Source organism: Erinaceus europaeus, chromosome 4 (assembly GCF_950295315.1).
Source record: "Erinaceus europaeus chromosome 4, mEriEur2.1, whole genome shotgun sequence".
Lineage (NCBI taxonomy): Eukaryota > Metazoa > Chordata > Mammalia > Eulipotyphla > Erinaceidae > Erinaceus > Erinaceus europaeus.
In genome coordinates this window covers 152544105-152558780 of record NC_080165.1, presented here as the reverse complement: position 1 = coordinate 152558780, position 14676 = coordinate 152544105, and the positions used below count along the sequence as shown (strand labels likewise).

The 14676-nt window shown below is 43.1% G+C and overlaps 1 pseudogene; it reads right to left on the bottom strand.

The window, feature by feature from the left end:
• Positions 1–802: 802 nt before the first annotated feature.
• Positions 803–884, bottom strand: LOC132538387 (U4 spliceosomal RNA; annotated as a pseudogene).
• Positions 885–14676: the final 13792 nt, after the last annotated feature.

Sequence of the window (14676 nt, the reverse complement as noted above, 5' to 3'; positions counted from 1 at the left end):
CAAAAAAAAAAAATTCAGAATGGCCTTTTTAAATAGTCTGTTTAATTAAAATACAGAATATGTCATTGAATACACTGTTTTATTTTATTTATGGCCTATTGAATTGGATTTTTGCTTCTGCTAATTGACTCTATGCTACTCTGCTAAGACTCTTGAGTCTGCCTGCTTTGCAACTCACAGCCTTCTCACACTACTTCCGTGGTTCCGTTTTCTGCTTCCCGCTTCATTTCTAGCTTACTGGTGCTAATCTGGCATCAATAACCACGCTTATTAAGATTACAAAAAATTAAAGGTCAAAGGAGATGTCAGTTTCCTGAAAAAAGAAAATGATAATGTTTTTGAATGTACAGTAAACACCATTCACTAGATATCTCTCCTAGTGGGCTGGTAAAATAGCTCACCTGGGCAGTACTCCTGCTTTGTGGTGCATATGACCTGGGTTGGAGCCTGGCCCTCACCTCAGTGGAGGACTTCAAGTGCTATGGTATCTTTTTCTAGATGTCTGTGTTTTTCTCTCTATCTGAAGAAGTCAGTTCAGAGTGACCTGGTGATGATGATGATATCTATCTATCTATCTATCTATCTATCCATCTATCTATCTACCTACCTACCTACCTATATGCAAAGTAGGTGAGTTCATTATTTTTAACAGCTGAGTAGTATTCCATTGTGTATATTTTTATATAGATTTCTTAGCTGTTCATCTGTCCTTGGACATTTGGGTTGCTTCCGGTTTTGGGCACTGTGGACTGCTGCTATGAGCATAGGTCTACATAGATGTGTCTGGAGAGGTGTATCTGCTTACTTTGGGAAAAGTTTTCAATTAGCAATAATCGCGCCTCGGATAAACCTCATTGGCTACGATACTGCCACTGCGCAAAGCTTTACTTTGGATCTCAGGAGAGGATTGCTGGGTCATTGGGGTTGATCTATGGCTAGTGTTCTGTGAAGTCTAGGGGTCTCTTGTGAATCCAGGCTGTATTTTGGATAGGTAATCTAGTTTCCTTTCTCTAAATGCCTTTCTTGACACAAATTAAGAATTAAACAAACAAAAAGAGTTTTAGTGAATTGTAGAAAGGATTTCCCCCCACGAGATTATCACTTTAATGCCCAGCTTCACTCTACATTTTACCAACCTTATTTGTGTGCAAAAATCTTTGATTATCATCTATTTCTGTGAATTTATAAATATCAACTATTTTGTTCATCACACTTCTCTTTCCCTTCCTCCCTCCCTTCCTTCCTCCCTCCCTCCCTCCCTTCCTTCTGCCTCCTACATAATTGCCACTAGAGCCGTTACCAAGGCTCGGTGTCTGGTGCCTGAATGAATCCAGCACTCCAGTGGCTACTTTTTCCTTTTTTTTTTTTTCCTTTTTTTATTGCTTTCTTTTATTTGGTAGGACAGAGAAGTTGAGACTGGAGATGCAGATAGATAGACATAGAGAAAGAGAGACCTGCAACCCTGCTTCACCACTCATGAAGTTTCCTCTTTGCAGGTAAGAAGTGGAGGCTTAAACCCAGGTCGTCGCACAGAGTAACGTGTGAGCTCAGCTGTGTGCGCCGCTGCCGGCTCAGCACACTTCTTTAAGCCATGATTTCGGGGGGGTGGGCAGGGAGTTAACTCATTTTAGCACATGCTAGAGAGGGGTTAGTTAATCGCATGGTGATTGAGTGGAAACAGTATGCAGGGAGTGTCTGACCACCACTGTTGGATTAAACTGAAGCTCCAATTTCTTTTGAGTTTGATTGTCTAGTTTAGTCCCAGATGCGATGAAATCCTTTTAACCAGAAAGCAAGTGAGGATGTGACTTATCTGCTCATAGAGGTGAAGAAGAAAAAGTACTTAGAAGTATGGCTGATCAGGGACATGAAGTTGACTCATTTTAAATAAAAAAAGCTTTTTTTATGTGATACACTTTTACTAGTGATCTAACAATGGTTTGCAAGACTGAGAGATCACGGTATACTCCACACTACACCCTGAACCGTGCACCGTGCACACTGCACCCTGCACCGTGCACCCTGCACCCTGCACACTGTGCCTTGCACACTGCACACTGAACCCTGTGCCCTGAGCCCTGCACACTGCACCCTGTGCCTTGCACACGGCACACTCCACACTGCACACTCCACACTGCACCCTGCATACTGTGCCTTGCACACTGCACACTCCACACTCCACCCTGCACACTCCACACTGCACCCTGCACACTCCACACTGCACCCTGCACCCTGCACACTGTGCCTTGCACACTGCACACTCCACACTGCACCCTGCACACTGCACACTGTACTTTACACACTGCACACTCCACACTGCACCGTGCACCCTGCACACTCCACACTGCACATTGCACACTCCACATTCCACATTGCACACTCCACATTCCACACTGCACAATCCACACTGCACCGTGCACCCTGTACACTACACACTACACCCACTGCCAAAGTTTTATGTCTCCATTAAAGCCAGCACAGTTGTCTCAACATCTTATAGACATTATGACTATTTCTTTTATTTCTATTGTAAGTTCATGTATTATAGTCATCTATATCCCACAGGAGTGTGAAGATATTCAGTATTTTACCTGCTTACTTAGTTCATGAACGTAAGCATGACACTCAAGTTCTGTCCCTTTTATTCCATAGGACATAATAGCACCTTTAAAAATTGCATAGTATTCTATTGAATATATACCATGGAACTTTTTTCTTATTTACTTATATTGATTTAATAATGATCAACAAGACCGTAGGATAAGAGGGACACAATTCCACACAGTTTCCACCACTAGAGTTCTGTATCCCATCCCCTCCACTGCAAGCTTCCCTATTCTTTGGTTTTTTTTTTTTGGGGGGGGGAAGTTTTTAAAAAAAAATTATTTATAAAAAGGAAACACCAACAAAACCATAGGATAAGAGGGGTACAGCTCCACACAGTTCCCACTGCCAGATCTCCGCTTCCCATCCCCTCCCCTGACAGCTTTCCTATTCTCTATCCCTCTGGGAGCATGGAGCTTAACCCCTGTGCCGATTTTTTATTTGATTTAAAGACACCATGACAAAAGATGAATAACAGGGCTACGTCAGACATTGTTTACGTTTAGCTTGTGTTTTGTTTCTCACTTTTACTAAGAACAAGAGGGATCACTCGTGACATATCTGTTATTCTTCTATGATTCTTTTCCAACTTGCCTATAAGATGCAGAGGGTTTTCAGTGTCTTATGACTCTATTTTAAAAGACGAAAAAAAAGGGGGGGACTATATGAGCATTTCTCATTTAAATGGTCCATAAAGAGGAAGGTCCTGCTCTGCTCGACTCCAGATTAAAGATGTTGCTCATTTCCTTCCCAGCAGCCTCTCAGCTGATGGGAGCAGTGACCTCGTCCCTCTCTGCCCCTTATCTCCACATAGACCACTTTTCCATTTCTGAAAGAAACGCTTAACATGTTGAATGGAAGCACCAAAGATTTTCATGGCTACTGCTTAACAGTTTGTTGTATTTATCTGCCTGTGCTTTTGGAGAACTCTTGTAGCTGGTTTTATGAACATGAGTAAAAACTGTGGCAAATGTATTTATTTACTTAGAGGAACACTATTTTTTCTTTATTAGTGATTTAATAATGTTCAGCAAGACCATTGGATAAGAGGGGGACAATTCCACACAGTTCCCACCACCAGAGTGCCTTATGGAAGCTTCCCTATTCTTTATCCCTCTGGGATCCCAGGATGATCATGGGCGCAGAAGGTGGAGGCGCTAGCTGAAGGCGTAAACCCTCATGGTGAGAAAGACTCACAGCCTTGTTTTCATTTTCCCAGTCTTGTCTTCTCAACTGTCTTTGACAGAGTAAGTGACAGTGGTTTTTATGAGGAAGTTATACATTGTGCAATTATTTATTTGCAGATAATATTGGGAATGGATAAGTTCTTTTAAAAAATTTTTTTATATTTATTTAATTTATTTATTCCCTTTTGTTGCCCTTGTTGTTTTATTGTTGTAGTTATTATTGTTGTTGTTGTTGTTGGATAGGACAGAGAGAAATGGAGAGAGGAGGGGAAGACAACGAGGAGGAGAGAAAGACAGACACCTGCAGACCTGCTTCACCGCCTGTGAAGCGACTCCCCTGCAGGTGGGGAGCCGGGGCTCGAACCGGGATCCTTATGCCGGTCCTTGTGCTTTGTGCCACCTGCGCTTAACCCGCTGCACTACAGCCGGACTCCCGGGAATGGATAAGTTCTTTTCTTCCAGAGCTTTCTTTAGCTTTGGCTTACGGTGATGCCAAGGATTGAACCTGAAAGTCCTTTTGCATGTACACTGTGCTATCTCCAAGGCCCAATTTGTAAATAAGGTTAAACCTTGACTGTTTTTAGAAATAATGCATGCACTAATACATTTGAATAAGATTTCAGTTATTTCCATTAAGAAGTTAGCCTATCAAGGAGTCAGGCGCAAAGCACAAGGACTGATGTAAGGATCCCGGTTCGGTTTGGAGCCCCAGCTCCCCACCTGCAGGGGATGGGGGTTGTTTCACAAGCGATGAAGCAGGTCTGCAGGTGTCTGTCTTTCTCTCTCCCTGTCTTCCCCTCCTCTCTCCATTTCTCTCTGTTCTATCCAACAACAATGACAATAATAATAATAACAACAATAAAACAAGGGCAACAAAAAGGGACAAAAAGTAGTCTATCATAGGAAGTCGGGCTATGGCGCAGCGGGTTAAGTACATGTGATGCAAAGACTGGCGTAAGGATCAATAACAACAACAATAATAATTACAACAATAAAACAACAAGGGCAACAAAAAGGAAAATAAATAATTACTAAATACTGAATTTTTTAAAAGTAGTTTATTAGAATATATGTCTGTGAAATGTTTCCAAATAAATATAAAAATTGTAGAATTATTATAATGGAGGAATTATTATAATTTCAAATCTTCACATTATAGCCTATTCAAAAAATGGAGCATTGCCAGCAGGATAGACAGTGGTTTTCCAGAAGGAAACTCGTGCTTCAGACTGGGTCGTCTCAGTTTCAAACCCCCAAACCACTATGAGCCAGAGCCTAGCAGTGCTGTGGTGGGGTGGGGCAGTACTAGTAAGGCGCATAAGGCTCTTGTGCAAGGCAGGCGCTGCTGCAAGAGGACTCAGGGACTCACATCTGTGGCAGCCAAGCCCAGCGGTGTGGGGCGTGAACCCCCCAACCCGGACTGTGAGGCTTGCTCGTTATATTTCTGCTCCTTGTCTCAGTTTCCTTGTCCGTAAGGTGAGACCTGCTAACATACTTACTAAGGAGAGTGGTGAGCATGTTGTATGAGTTAGTCTGACTCCACTTCTTACAACAGGATCTTGCCCAGGCAAATTGCACACAAGTGTCGACTCTAATGATTGGTGAGGCAGATTGCAGCTATGCTTATGGGATGTCTGAAAACTGCTGGCCATTGGGTCAGGTGCTGTTTATTTTTATTTTTTTTAAATTTCCATATTGGGGGTTTAATGGTTTACAGTCGAAAGTAAAATACAGTAGTTTGTACACGCATGCCATTTCCCAGGTTTCCACATGACAATACAACCCCCACTAGGTCCTCCTCTGCCATCAAGTCCCAGGACCTGACACCTCCTCCCCTACAACCCAGAGTCTTTTACTTTGGTGCAACACAGCAACTCAGTCCGAGTTCTGCTTTGTGTTTCCCATTCTGCTCTTATATTTCAACTCCTGTCCATGAGTGAGATCATCCCATATATATCCTGTTGTTTCTGACTTATGTCACTTCACATGAGTTGTGGTTCAGTCTCTTACTGGATGAAGAATTAAGTCCAATTCTTACAGGGTGCTCTCCAAACTAAAATCAGGTTTGTAAGAAATAAAATCACGCCATAGTTTAGGAGTGACATGGTCTAGAGTTTATAGGGATTATAAAGAGTGACAAAAGGCAAAAAAGTGAAGGAATGGCACACATCGTAATAAGTAGACTGGTACATTTAGAAATGGAAGCACTGGGTGAAGGAGATAGCGTAATGCTTATGCAAACCCTTGTGCCTGAGGCTGTGAGCTCCCAGGTTCAGCCCCTGCACCATCATAAAACGGAACTCAGTAGTGCTCTGGTATTAAAAAAAAAAGAAAAGGAAGGAAGGAAGGAAGGAGAGGGAAGTAGGAAGGAAGACACACAACACCCAAACGCGTGCATGTACACACACACACACACACACACACACACACACACACGGAAGCATCTACAAATAGCTTCAACCCACTCGATTTCATAATAAGAAAATTCATGTCAAAAAAGATCTGACTTACTTAAAAGCACCTATCTGACTTGTGAGAGTGGCCAATGTGAGAAAAAGCCTGTGAGCTTCAAGTAATCCCTTCCTTCCTTCCTTCCTTCCTTCCTTCCTTCCTTCCTTCCTTCCTTCCTTCCTTCCTCCCTTTTCCTTCCTTGGTGGTACTTGACTGAACTTTGGACCTCAGAGACTGAGACATGAACATCTGTTGGGCAAGCCTCTGGTCTCTTCCCCTTGTACTGCTGCTCATCTTCTCCTTGTACTGCTGCTCATCTTCTCCTTGTACTGCTGTCCATCTTCTCCTTGTACTGCTGTCCATCTTCTCCTTGTGCTGCTGTCCATCTTCTCCTTGTACTGCTGTCCATCTTCTCCTTGTACTGCTGTCCATCTTCTCCTTGTACTGCTGTCCATCTTCTCCTTGTACTGCTGTTCATCTTCTCCTTGTACTGCTGTCCATCTTCTCCTTGTGCTGCTGTTCATCTTCTCCTTGTACTGCTGTTCATCTTCTCCTTGTGCTGCTGTTCATCTTCTCCTTGTACTACTGTTCATCTTCTCCTTGTACTGCTGCTCATCTTCTCCTTGTACTGCTGTTCATCTTCTCCTTGTACTGCTGTTCATCTTCTCCTTGTACTGCTGTTCATCTTCTCCTTGTACTACTGTTCATCTTCTCCTTGTACTACTGCTCATCTTCTCCTTGTACTGCTGTTCATCTTCTCCTTGTGCTGCTGTTCATCTTCTCCTTGTACTGCTGCTCATCTTCTCCTTGTACTGCTGTTCATCTTCTCCTTGTGCTGCTGTTCATCTTCTCCTTGTGCTGCTGTTCATCTTCTCCTTGTACTGCTGTTCATCTTCTCCTTGTGCTGCTGTTCATCTTCTCCTTGTACTGCTGTTCATCTTCTCCTTGTGCTGCTGTCCATCTTCTCCTTGTACTACTGTTCATCTTCTCCTTGTACTGCTGCTCATCTTCTCCTTGTACTACTGTTCATCTTCTCCTTGTACTGCTGTTCATCTTCTCCTTGTGCTGCTGTCCATCTTCTCCTTGTGCTGCTGTCCATCTTCTCCTTGTGCTGCTGTTCATCTTCTCCTTGTACTGCTGTCCATCTTCTCCTTGTGCTGCTGTTCATCTTCTCCTTGTACTGCTGTCCATCTTCTCCTTGTACTGCTGTTCATCTTCTCCTTGTACTGCTGTTCATCTTCTCCTTGTACTGCTGCTCATCTTCTCCTTGTACTGCTGTTCATCTTCTCCTTGTACTGCTGTTCATCTTCTCCTTGTACTGCTGTTCATCTTCTCCTTGTACTGCTGTTCATCTTCTCCTTGTACTGCTGTTCATCTTCTCCTTGTACTGCTGTTCATCTTCTCCTTGTACTGCTGTTCATCTTCTCCTTGTACTGCTGTTCATCTTCTCCTTGTACTGCTGTTCATCTTCTCCTTGTACTGCTGTCCATCTTCTCCTTGTACTGCTGTTCATCTTCTCCTTGTACTGCTGTCCATCTTCTCCTTGTGCTGCTGTTCATCTTCTCCTTGTACTACTGTTCATCTTCTCCTTGTACTGCTGTCCAACTTCTCCTTGTGCTGCTGTCCATCTTCTCCTTGTACTGCTGTTCATCTTCTCCTTGTACTACTGTTCATCTTCTCCTTGTACTGATGTTCATCTTCTACTTGTACTGCTGTTCATCTTCTCCTTGTACTACTGTTCATCTTCTCCTTGTACTGCTGTCCATCTTCTCCTTGTACTGCTGTTCATCTTCTCCTTGTACTGCTGTCCATCTTCTCCTTGTACTGCTGTTCATCTTCTCCTTGTACTGCTGTCCATCTTCTCCTTGTACTGCTGTTCATCTTCTCCTTGTACTGCTGTCCATCTTCTCCTGGTACTGCTGTTCATCTTCTCCTTGTACTGCTGTTCATCTTCTCCTGGTACTGCTGTTCATCTTCTCCTTGTGCTGCTGTTCATCATCTCCTTGTGCTGCTGTTCATCTTCTCCTTGTGCTGCTGTTCATCATCTCCTTGTGCTGATGTCCATCTTCTCCTTGTGCTGCTGTTCATCTTCTCCTTGTGCTATAGTTCATCTTCTCCTTGTACTGCTGTTCATCTTCTCCTTGTACTGCTGTTCATCTTCTCCTTGTACTGCTGTCCATCTTCTCCTTGTGCTGCTGTTCATCTTCTCCTTGTACTGCTGTTCATCTTCTCCTTGTACTGCTGTTCATCTTCTCCTTGTACTACTGTTCATCTTCTCCTTGTGCTATAGTTCATCTTCTCCTTGTACTGCTGTTCATCTTCTCCTTGTACTGCTGTTCATCTTCTCCTTGTGCTGCAGTTCATCTTTTCCTTGTACTACTGTTCATCTTCTCCTTGTACTACTGTTCATCTTCTCCTTGTACTACTGTTCATCTTCTCCTTGTACTGATGTTCATCTTCTCCTTGTACTACTGTTCATCATCTCCTTGTACTGATGTTCATCTTCTCCTTGTACTACTGTTCATCTTCTCCTTGTACTACTGTTCATCTTCTCCTTGTACTGATGTTCATCTTCTCCTTGTACTACTGTTCATCTTCTCCTTGTACTGCTGTTCATCTTCTCCTTGTACTGCTGTCCATCTTCTCCTTGTACTGCTGTTCATCTTCTCCTTGTACTGCTGTCCATCTTCTCCTTGTACTGCTGTTCATCTTCTCCTTGTACTACTGTTCATCTTCTCCTTGTACTGCTGTTCATCTTCTCCTTGTACTACTGTTCATCTTCTCCTTGTACTGCTGTTCATCTTCTCCTTGTACTGCTGTTCATCTTCTCCTTGTACTGCTGTTCATCTTCTCCTTGTGCTGCAGTTCATCTTTTCCTTGTACTACTGTTCATCTTCTCCTTGTACTGATGTTCATCTTCTCCTTGTACTGCTGTTCATCTTCTCCTTGTACTACTGTTCATCTTCTCCTTGTACTACTGTTCATCTTCTCCTTGTACTGATGTTCATCTTCTCCTGGTACTGTTGTTCATCATCTCCTTGTACTGCTGTTCATCTTCTCCTTGTACTACTGTTCATCTTCTCCTGGTACTGCTGTTCATCTTCTCCTTGTGCTGCTGTTCATCTTCTCCTTGTGCTGCTGTCCATCTTCTCCTTGTGCTGCTGTCCATCTTCTCCTTGTACTGCTGTTCATCTTCTCCTTGTACTGCTGTCCATCTTCTCCTGGTACTGCTGTTCATCTTCTCCTTGTACTGCTGTTCATCTTCTCCTTGTACTGCTGTTCATCTTCTCCTTGTACTACTGTCCATCTTCTCCTTGTGCTGCTGTTCATCTTCTCCTTGTGCTGCTGTCCATCTTCTCCTGGTACTGCTGTTCATCTTCTCCTTGTACTGCTGTTCATCTTCTCCTTGTACTGCTGTTCATCTTCTCCTGGTACTGCTGTTCATCTTTTCCTTGTGCTGCTGTTCATCATCTCCTTGTGCTGCTGTTCATCTTCTCCTTGTCCTGCTGTTCATCATCTCCTTGTGCTGCTGTCCATCTTCTCCTTGTGCTGCTGTTCATCTTCTCCTTGTGCTATAGTTCATCTTCCTTGTACTGCTGTTCATCTTCTCCTTGTGCTGCTGTTCATCATCTCCTTGTGCTGATGTCCATCTTCTCCTTGTGCTGCTGTTCATCTTCTCCTTGTGCTATAGTTCATCTTCTCCTTGTACTGCTGTTCATCTTCTTCTTGTACTGCTGTTCATCTTCTCCTTGTGCTGCTGTTCATCTTCTCCTTGTACTACTGTTCATCTTCTCCTTGTACTGCTGTTCATCTTCTCCTTCTACTGCTGTTCATCTTCTCCTTGTACTGCTGCTCATCTTCTCCTTGTACTGCTGTTCATCTTCTCCTTGTGCTACTGTTCATCTTCTCCTTGTACTGCTGTTCATCTTCTTGTACTGCTGTTCATCTTCTCCTTGTACTGCTGTTCATCTTCTCCTTGTACTGCTGTTCATCTTCTCCTTGTACTACTGCTCATCTTCTCCTTGTACTGCTGTTCATCTTCTCCTTGTACTGCTGTTCATCTTCTCCTTGTACTGCTGTTCATCTTCTCCTTGTACTGCTGTTCATCTTCTCCTTGTACTGCTGTTCATCTTCTCCTTGTACTACTGCTCATCTTCTCCTTGTACTGCTGTTCATCTTCTCCTTGTACTGCTGTTCATCTTCTCCTTGTACTGCTGCTCATCTTCTCCTTGTGCTGCTGTTCATCTTCTCCTTGTACTGCTGTTCATCTTCTCCTTGTACTACTGCTCATCTTCTCCTTGTACTGCTGTTCATCTTCTCCTTGTACTGCTGCTCATCTTCTCCTTGTACTGCTGTTCATCTTCTCTTTGTACTGCTGTTCATATTCTCCTTGTATTGCTCTTCATCTTCTCCTTGTACTACTGTTCATCTTCTCCTTGTACTACTGCTCATCTTCTCCTTGTACTGCTGTTCATCTTCTCCTTGTACTGCTGCTCATCTTCTCCTTGTACTGCTGTTCATCTTCTCCTTGTACTGCTGCTCATCTTCTCCTTGTACTACTGTTCATCTACTCCTTGTACTGCTGTTCATCTACTCCTTGTACTGATGTTCATCTTCTCCTTGTGCTGCTGTTCATCTTCTCCTTGTGCTGCTGTTCATCTTCTCCTTGTACCGTTGTCCATCTTCTCCTTGTACTACTGTTCATCTTCTCCTTGTACTGCTGTTCATCTTCTCCTTGTGCTACTCTTCATCTTCTCCTTGTACTGCTGCTCATCTTCTCCTTGTACTGCTGTTCATCTTCTCCTTGTACTGCTGTTCATCTTCTCCTTGTATTGCTGTTCATCTTCTCCTTGTACTACTGTTCATCTTCTCCTTGTACTACTGCTCATCTTCTCCTTGTACTGCTGTTCATCTTCTCCTTGTACTGCTGCTCATCTTCTCCTTGTACTGCTGTTCATCTTCTCCTTGTACTGCTGCTCATCTTCTCCTTGTACTACTGTTCATCTACTCCTTGTACTGCTGTTCATCTACTCCTTGTACTGATGTTCATCTTCTCCTTGTGCTGCTGTTCATCTTCTCCTTGTCCTGCTGTTCATCTTCTCCTTGTACCGTTGTCCATCTTCTCCTTGTACTACTGTTCATCTTCTCCTTGTACTGCTGTTCATCTTCTCCTTGTGCTACTCTTCATCTTCTCCTTGTACTGCTGCTCATCTTCTCCTTGTACTGCTGTTCATCTTCTCCTTGTACTGCTGTTCATCTTCTCCTTGTGCTGCTGTTCATCTTCTCCTTGTGCTGCTGTTCATCTTCTCCTTGTACCGCTGTCCATCTTCTCCTTGTACTGCTGTTCATCTTCTCCTTGTACTGCTGTTCATCTTCTCCTTGTGCTACTCTTCATCTTCTCCTTGTACTGCTGCTCATCTTCTCCTTGTACTGCTGTTCATCTTCTCCTTGTACTGCTGTTCATCTTCTCCTTGTACTGCTGCTCATCTTCTCCTTGTACTGCTGTTCATCTTCTCCTTGTACTGCTGCTCATCTTCTCCTTGTACTACTGTTCATCTTCTCCTTGTACTGCTGTTCTTCTACTCCTTGTACTGATGTTCATCTTCTCCTTGTACTGATGTTCATCTTCTCCTTGTACCGCTGTCCATCTTCTCCTTGTACTACTGTTCATCTTCTCCTTGTACTGCTGTTCATCTTCTCCTTGTACTGCTGTTCATCTTCTCCTTGTATTGCTGTTCATCTTCTCCTTGTACTACTGTTCATCTTCTCCTTGTACTACTGCTCATCTTCTCCTTGTACTGCTGTTCATCTTCTCCTTGTACTGCTGCTCATCTTCTCCTTGTACTGCTGTTCATCTTCTCCTTGTACTGCTGCTCATCTTCTCCTTGTACTACTGTTCATCTACTCCTTGTACTGCTTTTCTTCTACTCCTTGTACTGATGTTCATCTTCTCCTTGTGCTGCTGTTCATCTTCTCCTTGTGCTGCTGTTCATCTTCTCCTTGTACTACTGTTCATCTTCTCCTTGTACTACTGCTCATCTTCTCCTTGTACTGCTGTTCATCTTCTCCTTGTACTGCTGCTCATCTTCTCCTTGTACTGCTGTTCATCTTCTCCTTGTACTGCTGCTCATCTTCTCCTTGTACTACTGTTCATCTACTCCTTGTACTGCTGTTCATCTACTCCTTGTACTGATGTTCATCTTCTCCTTGTGCTGCTGTTCATCTTCTCCTTGTCCTGCTGTTCATCTTCTCCTTGTACCGTTGTCCATCTTCTCCTTGTACTACTGTTCATCTTCTCCTTGTACTGCTGTTCATCTTCTCCTTGTGCTACTCTTCATCTTCTCCTTGTACTGCTGCTCATCTTCTCCTTGTACTGCTGTTCATCTTCTCCTTGTACTGCTGTTCATCTTCTCCTTGTGCTGCTGTTCATCTTCTCCTTGTGCTGCTGTTCATCTTCTCCTTGTACCGCTGTCCATCTTCTCCTTGTACTACTGTTCATCTTCTCCTTGTACCGCTGTTCATCTTCTCCTTGTGCTACTCTTCATCTTCTCCTTGTACTGCTGCTCATCTTCTCCTTGTACTGCTGTTCATCTTCTCCTTGTACTGCTGTTCATCTTCTCCTTGTACTGCTGTTCATCTTCTCCTTGTACTGCTGTTCATCTTCTCCTTGTACTGCTGCTCATCTTCTCCTTGTACTACTGTTCATCTTCTCCTTGTACTGCTGTTCATCTACTCCTTGTACTGATGTTCATCTTCTCCTTGTACTGATGTTCATCTTCTACTTGTACCGCTGTCCATCTTCTCCTTGTACTACTGTTCATCTTCTCCTTGTACTGCTGTTCATCTTCTCCTTGTACTGCTGTTCATCTTCTCCTTGTGCTACTCTTCATCTTCTCCTTGTACTACTGTTCATCTTCTCCTTGTGCTACTGTTCATCTCCTACTTGTACTACTGTTCATCTTCTCCTTGTACTGCTTTTCATCTTCTCCTTGTACTGCTGTTCATCTTCTCCTTGTACTGCTGTCTATCTTCTCCTTGTGATATTGTTCATCTTCTCCTTGTACTACTGTTCATCTTCTCCTTGTACTGCTGTTCATCTTCTCCTTGTACTGCTGTTTATCTTCTCCTTGTACTGCTGTTCATCTTCTCCTTGTACTGCTGCTCATCTTCTCCTTGTACTGCTGTTCATCTACTCCTTGTACTGCTGTTCATCTTCTCCTTGTACTGCTGTTCATCTTCTCCTTGTACTACTGTTCATCTTCTCCTTGTACTACTGCTCATCTTCTCCTTGTACTGCTGTTCATCTTCTCCTTGTACTACTGTTCATCTTCTCCTTGTACTACTGTTCATCTTCTCCTTGTACTGCTGTTCATCTTCTCCTTGTACTACTTCTTCTTTTCTCCTTGTACTGCTGTTTTCAGACCTTCATCTCAAAACACTTTCTAATTTGTGTGCTTCCTCCCCTTCCTCTCAACATTCAGTTACATTAAAAGAATGAAGGAACGGCAGGAATAAAGAGATCAGAGTGAAGGTAAATTTGATTTAATGAGTGCAGATAATGACAACAATTGTTAGGTAGTTCAAAAATTCAAAAATTGTGATGTCAATTTGAGAAGCTCTTAGCATTACATAAAAGATGAAACCAATTAGCTGGTTGTTTACTGTACCAGTAATTAAGATAAGATTTGTTTTAGTTATTCCCACAGGGAAGAAAACTGAATGTCATGGCCCTTGTCTTTTCCCTCCTTGTATACTCGATGAAGCAAAGTCCCCTCCAGTCCCTCCGGTTTTGAATCAGAGGCACTGCTCTAGGTTCCTGCAGCTCCATGCTGTTTGTCCTGAGACTAGGCAGAAGACCATCTCTGTAGCTTGTCATGTGCACATTTCACTGTGTGTTGCTGTGGCCAGAATTTACCTGCTCTGGACTGAGTTTTTCAAGCAGAAGCAGAGAGAGAGGGAAAGGTACCGCCGAAGTGAATTTTCAACAGTGTCAAGGGTACTGGTCTTACACCTAGGTCCCATGTGCTACAAAGCGCATCATGCAGTGACCTGTCTTGCCCATCTGACCTGTGCATTTTCTGGGCATGAAAGAAGTTCATGACTGACTCATTAGGGATTCGCTGACCGCAATGGCTGGTAACAACCGAGACTTTCAGACTGGGAGCGTTTCTTCTATGTTGTGGGCCAATGAGAAATGTTTAAATATGAAGATAGATTAATCTTTTTTTTTCTTTCACATGGAAACACATAGTTTTACTTGAGTTAGTCATTAACCTAGAAAGAACATCCATGTGAGTTTATAAGACTATGTCAAGTATGATTCAGTCTTTCCAAGGAAATCACTACATACAGGATTTTGGTGAGTCTCCTTACCTAAGGAAACTTAAAAAACAATTACCACCAAGTGAAATGTCTTATAAATGTTGCTATTCTG